Source organism: Lucilia sericata, unplaced genomic scaffold, assembly GCF_015586225.1.
Source record: "Lucilia sericata isolate MDLA Ls3-8-SP2 unplaced genomic scaffold, ASM1558622v1 Contig000101F_arrow, whole genome shotgun sequence".
NCBI classification, from domain to species: Eukaryota; Metazoa; Arthropoda; class Insecta; order Diptera; family Calliphoridae; genus Lucilia; species Lucilia sericata.
This window is the reverse complement of record NW_023994133.1, coordinates 36,931-46,901: the sequence shown is the minus strand read 5'-3', so window position 1 is coordinate 46,901 and position 9,971 is coordinate 36,931.

The window sequence follows — 9,971 nt, the reverse complement described above, 5'->3', positions numbered from 1 at the left end:
ATGGTGGCAATAGCCAACCAACTGATTTTTACTTGTTTCTTTCAAAAAGCTGTCAAATTATTGTTTTTACATTTCAATATTACTTTTCAGGTATTTATTAAAAATTAATTCATTTTCAATTTAATAAATCATTAATTAATATTATACTTTAACAATTATTTTATATTAAAATTTGAAGCAGTCCCCTGATTTTGTCATCGATTAAGCTTGTTTATTGTTCTCGACATGTCACCACCTTGCCTTAATTCTTGGCGGAAAACTGATAAATAAACCCAGTGTTGCATTTATTGATAAGAAGAAAAATTAATAAAGCAAGTGTCAAAAACAACAAAAACAGGGTTGTTTGTGCTAATGTATGAATCAGGTATGGTAATATCAATAGAATTGTACTTTAAACACTAAAAAAATACAGACAACCCCGTTTATGACGAACTCAGAAAAATCATTAAAATCATTCTAAAGCCTTATACTGTGAGCGTCAAAAGAAAGTGTACACCAATTTCAGTTCTACAAAAGTCTTTGTTAGAGTACAGATATTGATAAAAATTAAAATGTTTTATTGAAGTTTAGAAGGCTTATATAATACGAATTAACTGTGAACAAACAGCTGCCCAAAGTGAAACACAGGCTTAGATTATAAATGTTTTCTAAAAATAATGCTGATTTTACGCGTCATAAAAAGTGTACAATAGAAGCATTGCTCTTTCGATCTTTGAGTGTATCGTGGAAATGCTTAATTGTGTTATTTTGCAGATTTATTCGGATTTTGTTAAAAATAAGTTCAAATATAAAAAAATTAAATAATTTTTAAAATAGACTCCCCCCCGTACCGTGAAATATCATTTATAATTTAAATAAAAAATCAATATTTACGTGAAATGTAACGAATTGTCAGAAATAGTCAGTGAATAATTAAAAACTATGGAAAAAGTGTGTATGACATCATACGGTTGAGAATTTTCTTTAACCAGGACTACTAAAATGGCTTACTAATGCTAAAGAAAAAATCGTGAGGGCCAAAGCCCAATTCCCTGAAAATTGTTGTGGAATTATAGAAAAATATAACAGTTACACCAGGGACCCTAGTGGATATGAGTTCAATTCAAAGACCACATTAATAAACACTACATACGAGAAAGCCTCTTAAGTAACCTTACTTTCATATTAAAAATTAATCAACAAAACTGGATAAATTTTACAAAAGTGGGTAAAAACTCTGATCATTACTTCTGGAGATATATTTTATTAATAAGCAAAGCAATACAAAAAAATTTTTGGACCATTTACGGTTTTATCAATAATTATACTGCAACACAAGTTTTTCTGCTAATAAAATAGCTGTACACTTTCTTTTGACGCTCGCTGTAGTTTCATCAAATTCAACTTTACTACGTTCATATATCATGTTTCTTCAAAATAGACCTCAAATTCGACTCGTTTTTCCACATATTTTTCAGAACAGGAATGCATTTTTCCGTACTTATGTTTAATTAACACAGCTAGTGTCAAAAGCAAAAATTTAATTTTCAAAAAATTTTTAAAAGATTTTAATTTAATAAATAATTGTGTTTAAATCATCAATTCAGTGTAATTTAAGTAAATTTCAAATATAATAATGTGATAATTTTGTGTATTAGTCCATCGTGCCAGACTTTATCGAAAGCTTGAGAAATATCTATGAATAAGCTGAGCAATATTGCTTGCTCTCGAAGGCCTTCCGAATAAGAGTAGTTATTCGATGTACCTGTTCGATAGTGCTGTGCTTTCTTCTGAAACCAAACCGATGGTCAGGAATAATGCAATTATAGTTAAGGTGTACTATAAGGCTTTCAAGCAATAACTTTTCAAAAAGTTTTGAGAATATAGACAACAGGCTAATGGGACAGTATGATGTCACTTGAGTGACATCATAACAATTTCGGATACTTTCCATGAGGTACGAAAATATCAAATACGTAGCACCGAGATAAAGATGAACAAAATAATTCTCAGTGCTGAATTGGGCAGGTTACTTATCATCATGGTAGTATTTTTATCTATACCAGGTGATTTTCCAGCCTTTAGATCTTTGATTGTCGTCTTCACGGTAGAGAACCGGAATTTTATTGGGCGTGGAACCACATTATATATAATGTTAGCACTAATAGAAGAATCTGTATCATTTTCAGTAAACACATTCTCCAAGTGATTGGCGAATGCTTCAAGTTTTTCTGACGTATTTCTTGCCCATTGACCATTCTGGAGGCGTATGGGTGACTCATATGCAATAGGGCATTGCATATGTTTAACAGCTTTCCAGAGACTATATTCTGTTTTCTTAGTAGGGTCTAAGTTTTTGAGATAATTTCTCAGATTAGGTTCCTTATTATTTTTTAAGGCGATGTGTCTTCTTTAGCACTGATTAAGTTTAACCTTTATGTTTGGAGATCGCGATTGTTGCCATTGACGTCTGAGTGAAGTATTAGGAAGGCTTGAGAAGTTAGAAGCTTTATATTTATCATATAAAGGTCTTCTGGCCTTATTTGATTGTTGCATGTGTATATATACTGGACCTCGATAGTTAGCAGTGTGATTTTGACCACAGTTACTGCATTTTCTTTTGTTACCTGTTTTTTGGGGTGGGGACAATCTTGGCTTTTATGGATGTCTCCGCATCTCACACAAACAGATGGTAACTTGCAGAAAGTTCTGGTGTGACCGAACTCTTGGCAATTTAGGCATTAAGGAGGACCTCTGCGTTTAATGGGTTCCTCTACAGTTATTTTGCGATTGAGAAGATATCATAAACTATATATGGGATGAGTATCACCCTTTTTCTTCAATTGTGAAGTGTTAAAAATAATTTTGTCCTCGTTAAATATATTGTGAATGGACTTCACTTCATAACCTTCAGTCTCTAGCGCCTTTTTAATGTCATCAGTTGGTACAGAGCTGTCTACACCTTTGATAACTACTGCCAAACCCTTTGCACTTTTTAGTTGATATGTGTTATTATTTTTTTTTTCTCAGAATCAAAACTATCAACTATTGTTCTAAAAGACTTTTCTGAATAAGTCTGTATTTTTGTGGTTTGTGGTCTTTTAGAGGCATGGATGGTACTTTTTCACTTTCTTGGTTGTCAAGGAGTGCAAAAAGATTTTGACTTACCGAATTTGTTTTCGCCTGTTTTGGATTTGGTTCCAATTTTGAAGTCCTAGGGCTGGACTTACGTTTCGTATAAGTGACATAACGGTCCATTCCCGTTTGGATCTTTTATGCGAGCTCAATGTATTTGGATTGTTTCTTGGTATGGCACCAGTATTCTTTGACATTGGGCTTGAGTGACCTTCCTTATAATTAATGATTTTTATAGTTTTAATATTGTTACTATTAATACTATTTGTGTTATTGTTCACATTAGCATTACTATTTTCATCAACCATTGTATCAGTTGTTTGTTTTTCTTTTTTTTCTTTTGCGTTGTCTTGTTTTGGCGCACTTGAGAGAGGAGATCTCTCGTTTGTTGTTGTTTTTGAATCTGTTGTTTGTTTATTTATTTTTACTAGAGTTCGCCCAGCGGTCGAAATTCGACCAGAACCAATGCTGGAAAAATTACATAAATAAATAATTAAATAAGAATAAAACCCTATTTCTGTAGTTCAAATCTGTGGTAAAAAATTAACTTTATTGATATTATCAAAGTGTATAATTTGCTTTGAATAATGTTTTCTTTTAGAAAATGTGATGGGTTTTAGTAAAAGTCCCATAAGAAGTTTAAAACCTCAATTGTCAAAATTAGTTATACAACTTGTTTTACAAAAGTATTTCAACTATTTTAAAAATAATAAAAAATAACGAACATTTCTTCTATCGACTTATTATCCCCTACATATTTACGCATCATTCACAATGCTGGAGTACTCTACTGTACAGTGTACACACCAGTAAAGAAATGTTAGCTGTTTAAAATACAGAGTTGAAATGTTCTAAATAATTTGTCAAAACAATGAAAATATTTAAAATAAATAATGTCTTATCTAATTATAAATAAATTTTATTTGGATGTCATTAGTAGTCCATCCATCAGGTATATGCTGTATAAATTCTCCCTTATAACACTCGACAAAGACTTCAGCAGACATACATTTATTCAATTTTAATGTCTTATAATAGAATTTAATAGTAGACATTCTATGAGGCCTTCTAATGGGCTTTTATTAGCCTTGATATAGAAGCGCTTAACGATATGCATTTTATTTCTTACTGACACTGAATCAATTCGTTAATCCATCATTTAAATCTTCCAAATCAATCAAAACTAATAATTATGTACCACAATTCAGTATTTTTTTTAACTACAACATTTTGTCGTTAAATAGTAAAAATTCTTAAGTTAACAATAATTGTCGTTGTGTGGTATGTATTCTGAATTTCATTTCACCGATTTTTTTTCGTTAAACATAAACGAAAAAATAAAAAATAAATAAAAAGTTCACGTTAATAATTTTATATTTTAAAAATATTTCAATACATAACCTTTGACATTCTTATATTTTTCCGATATTTGTCTTTAAAATATTCTACGGTCGTTAAAAAGTTAGGGAATTGAAAATTCGTTAATGTAACTGATATTTGTCATTACTTTACTATATCAATACTTAAAATTAAAAAAGTAAATTACTGAATTCCGGTACTGATGTCCTACCAATAATTTTCCAGGTCAAACACCAATATAAGTACATTGTTTGGCATATCTTTAGGTGTCCCCAAGCATTATTTACACATGTTTTTATATTCCTAGTTCGTTGTTTCCTCGGGAATGTCCTTCAGTTTAACTATTTTGAAAAGTTTAAATAACGAAAAACTTCCAATCGAAAACTCTGAATATAAAACTGAAGTCCTACTTCTTATAAAAATATTCCTTTCGATTTGGTAACAATCGTAACGATACTATAACAAAATATATCATTATCTCATTCACAATTTAGCACTTTACACAAAAATATAAAACAATAAAATCCTATTTTCGCATTGCCTAAGCCTGTTTACATACTTATTTGTTTACAAAAATCTTATTAAAAACAACAACAACAAATATCATGCAAAATACAAAAAGAAAACAGCAACAGAGAAGTTAAGCGTTTCTGCACTATCCTCTCTTTTTTCAAAAAACCGTGTTGTTTACTTTTTTTGTTTTGTTTCTTGCTTTGTTTGTTTTTAATTTCAAAAATACGTACGTGTGACTATTGTTTCTATGTATTAGTAACAACTTTAAACTCTTATAGCTATTAAAATTCTGAACCGATCTCATTAATATATATATTGTGCACATCTGTGAACAAATACCTTTAAAATGATATATTTTTTGCCAAGATCAGATGTATACTGTAAGAGTAAAAGGGGTCACAAAAAATCGTCTTGCCTATTAATTATATAGATACCCACCATCAAAAAAGATGGGGGGTATATTGTTTTTGTCATTCCGTTTGTAACACATTGAAATATTCGTCTAAGACCCATAAAAGTATATATATTCTGGGTCCTTATTAGATTCTAAGACGATCTAGCCATGTCCGTCCGTCTGTCTGTTGAAAACACGATAGAGTCCAAATGGAAGCAGCTAGCGAGCTGAAATTTTGCACAGATACTTCTAGTTGATGCAGTTTGTTTGGTATTGAAAATGGGCAATATCGGTCCACAAATTTCGCCTAGCCCCCATATAAGGCCCCCTTCAGAAAATGACTTTATCGCTCATAACATGGTAAGGGAAGAACCAATAGCGGTGAAATTCGGCACAAACATGTTTTATGGGAACCTAAATCTCTTTTTAAAATTTTATAAGGATAGGCTCATAATTGACCCTACCCCCCATATAAATTCCCCTTCAGAAAATGACTTTATCGCCCATGACTGGCTAAGAGAAGCATCAATAGCGGTGAAATTCGGCACAAACATGTTCTATGGGAACATAAATCTCTTTGTAAAATTTTATAAGGATAGGCCCATAATTGACCCTACCCCCCATATAAAGTCCCCTTCAGAAAAATGACTTTATCGACCATAACTGGCTAAGAGAAGCATCAATAGCGGTGAAATTCGGCACAAACATGTTCTATGGGAACATAGATCTCTTTGTAAAATTTTATAAGGATCGGCCCATAATTGACCCTACCCCTCATATAAAGTCCCCTCCAGAAAATGACTTTATCGACCATAACTGGCTAAGAGAAGCATCAATAGTGAATTAGGGGGTAAAAATATATATAATGTATTTAATTAACGTCCATTCGCTGTTACTTATCTTTTTTTATATTTTAATTAAGAATTTATGTTCACAATGTGAACACGAGTGAGAGCGATTTAAAACACGTCTATCCACTATGAGATCAAACACTGTTTTTTAATTTGCAAAAAAAAAACTATATTGCTTATAAATACTAAAAATTTGGGTAATATTGAAATGCTTGCTCTAACACTTAATATTGGTGATTTGACATTTTTGAAGTTTTTATACAAATGTGTTGATTTTAAATATTTGAATTTGACTTTATTCCATATTGAATTTTGAATAAACAAAACTGAATAAGAATTTTATTGTGTGATTAAATCAGGACAAAATTGATTTTTGCAGTTCTCTGGTGTATACATCCTCCTTTCAAACTAACTAACTACTATCGGAATTTGGTTTAAATTTTCAAGTCCCTTGATTTATATTTAAAAAATAGTAAAATATCACTAAACATTTTTCTCGAAACGACTTTTTTTTAGATTATGTCAGTCTTGAAGTGAATGATCGATATAGTAATTTTGTAGTACAATTGTTAAGAAAAGTTTAATAATAGCATATCGTCACCTAAAACGCAAACGGCCCTATCTAACATTTTTAAAATTTTACAGGAGAAACAAAAAACTATTTAAATTAAAAAGTTTGTTTCTGTAAACGCGTTTTATTTGTAGTAAATAAACACATTGTTGATTAGTGAAACCTATCAGTTGTTATGATAGTTGACAATGGCGTATATAAAAATGGATAAATTGATAATTTGTCAATAGATTTTTGTCGGAGTAGTCAAATTTTTAGTGTGGGCATTTGTTTAGAATCAATAAAAATTGTTGGTTAGTTAGGGCCGAGAAACGCAGGTGACGATATGTAGTAATTATTTCTTACTAGGGTTCCATAGTTAAAACAAAAAGTCGAATTCTGTATGTTTTAGTGTTGCCAAAGATTTGAAAAAGATAATGTCTTATCAACGAAGTGGTGTTACTGGATACTCACACAATGTATTAACTAACAGAAAAGACGTTTTGTATGTTCCAGGACTTCTTTTTCAAAACTACGGAAATTAAATAATAAAAAAAGTAGCTGTATTGAAGAAAAATAAAATCATAATGTAAGCCTAGAAAAACGGTGATTTGTATGATATGAAATTGAAAATTTCAGAAGACAAAAAATCAAATGCAATAATCAAAAAAATTTTAAATGATGTAAATATATATTTGAAAACATTTAAATTCAAATGGAAAATTAGTGCCATCTCAAACAAAAAGGCAGTTAGAAATCAAACCTATTTTTTAAATGTATTTCAAATTTAAAAAAGGCTAGAGATAAGCTTGAAACTGAAAAATTTTTCAAACGTATTTCAAGTATTCTTTATTAGTATTTTCATGCACTTTTCAAACCCTAATTAGTTAAGTAAATTTTTTTATTTAATGATAACTAAATATATGTTTTTCAACATTTTGTTGAATATGAGGGTATGTAAACTGCATTGCATAATGCTCCAGAGTAAGTAGAGCGTTTCAATTATTTCTCTCTCGAGAGATATTATTAATTTAAAACAATTTAAATTCTTTTTAACAATAATATTGATATTTTTTGTAATTTAAATTTTTATTTTTTACATTTCTTTTTGTTCCAGCTGTGTTAATTAAACAAAAGTACGAAAAAAATCATTCCTGTTCTAAAAACATTATGTGTATTATAATTAAACACGTCGAATTGAAATGTTTTGGAACATGAAAAATGTATGGAACGTAGTATAAGTCTGCTGCTGAGGCTCCTAAACTATGTTATAATTAAAGTGCATGATATGTTAAATTACCGATGACTTTTAACTTTCAAAAATATTGATCCTATACCCACCTTAAAGTATCGGCTTAGAATCACTTCCTGAGTCTATCCATCTGTGTGTCCTTATAAACAAATAACTTGACTTAACTTCCATACACATCTGTCTAACCCTAACCCCGATACAAAATATCCTTCAGAAATTGGTCCATAATTCACTTATAAACACACCACACGACAAAATTCGAAATAAATAGAGGTTATACAAACATACACTAATTTCACTAATTTTATTAGGATAGGACAATTTTTGACACCAATTTATATATAAACACTTTTACGGATAATAAATTTTTCATCCAAAATTGTTTAAATATAACGGAACTAAAGCAAATTCTACATAAATGAGCTAATTTTTAAATTAAATCATATTTAAAATATATTCGTAATTGGTGTAGGCTACCATATGGTCTAAAATATTATTTAAATTTCACAGGATATTTTTAGTGCATATTTTTCAAATTTTTAGGGTACATTTTCCTATGTTATAGTGCATATTATAACCACATGTTTTGCATTTTTTAGTGCATGAAAATCCTTGCCTTGGTCATTTGTTATTGCCCAATTTGTGCAAATGTTAAGTGCTTTAATGACATCATCAGTTTTTATTTTTGGTATTTCTTGTACCTCAATATGAACCGAACTTTCATCATCAGAAAGACATATTTCTTCGGTTTCATCTTCCACACTATCATTGATCCACACATTCACTTCTTCAGCTGAAAGGTAAAATATCTCTTGCTGTAGGAGGTACAAGTAAGGTCTGTTGCTGAAGCACATTGAATGGTCCAGCATTTCTGAGACTTTTGTTCTAAATCTGTGTTAGAAGATTTTTGATCTTTCTTTTCGCGAAAAATACACTATTTCAACTTTTTTCGACAGAAGCATATAACGTACAACGCGTGTTGTGTACTTTCACCTTTAAGCCAATTAATCACACTTCATTCGATTGCAATACAAACCTCAGACACGAACACATTTTTAAATCAATCTTCAGAAATAACGTACGTCATCCAGACACTTTTGCTTCCTTTGCAACGAACTAGGTTGTTATTGATGTTTCTAAATTCCCGATTTCATAATAACAATTAATTTCAAGTTATGAGTTTTATTTGCATTCATGGTTAGGTTAGGTTAGGTTGATAGGAGGATGTATACTACATCAAATCCGAAGAACTACACCTAGACCACTATCGGGCCTGTTGTGCGCTCCAATTCAAGAAAAAAAAAAAAATTCACTGAATGTATTATTTTTCCATGTTCAGAAACTCAGTTTCCTGGACGTAATTCCTAAGAATCTTCCAATCGGTGTTGGTTAAGAATGTTATTTCCGGAATAACATCACTTCCAAGATACTTGGATCTAACTTCGACGAATGCCTGACAATGGCAAAGAAAGTGCTCCAGAGTTTCACTGTCCTCTCCACATGCTCTACATTCGTCTGAATTCGCACGTCCAATTTTGTATAGATGTGCTCGTAATCCTGTGTGTCCACTGAGAATACGTACCATCATACTAACCTCAGACTTGCTCATTTTGAGAAGATTTCTCGTCTTGCTCTCATCAGGGTCACCCCATAGAATCTTTGTGGTTCTACCCACCGTTTCATTATTCCAAGAGGCCTTATGGGATTCTCTCATCCATATTTTTAATTCAGCTTTTGTTGCGTCGAATGGTTTTGCGTTTGTCAGGTTAACTACATCGAGCTCCCTTCCCTTTAAAGCTATTACATTCGCCCTTTCGTTGCCGATTACTCCCGAGTGGCCTGGTATCCATATGATGTGAACCTTACCTCTGGGAGAGTATTCAGTTAAAGCTTTCTTACAATCCAATACGGTCTTAGATTTAATTCTATCACCTGATA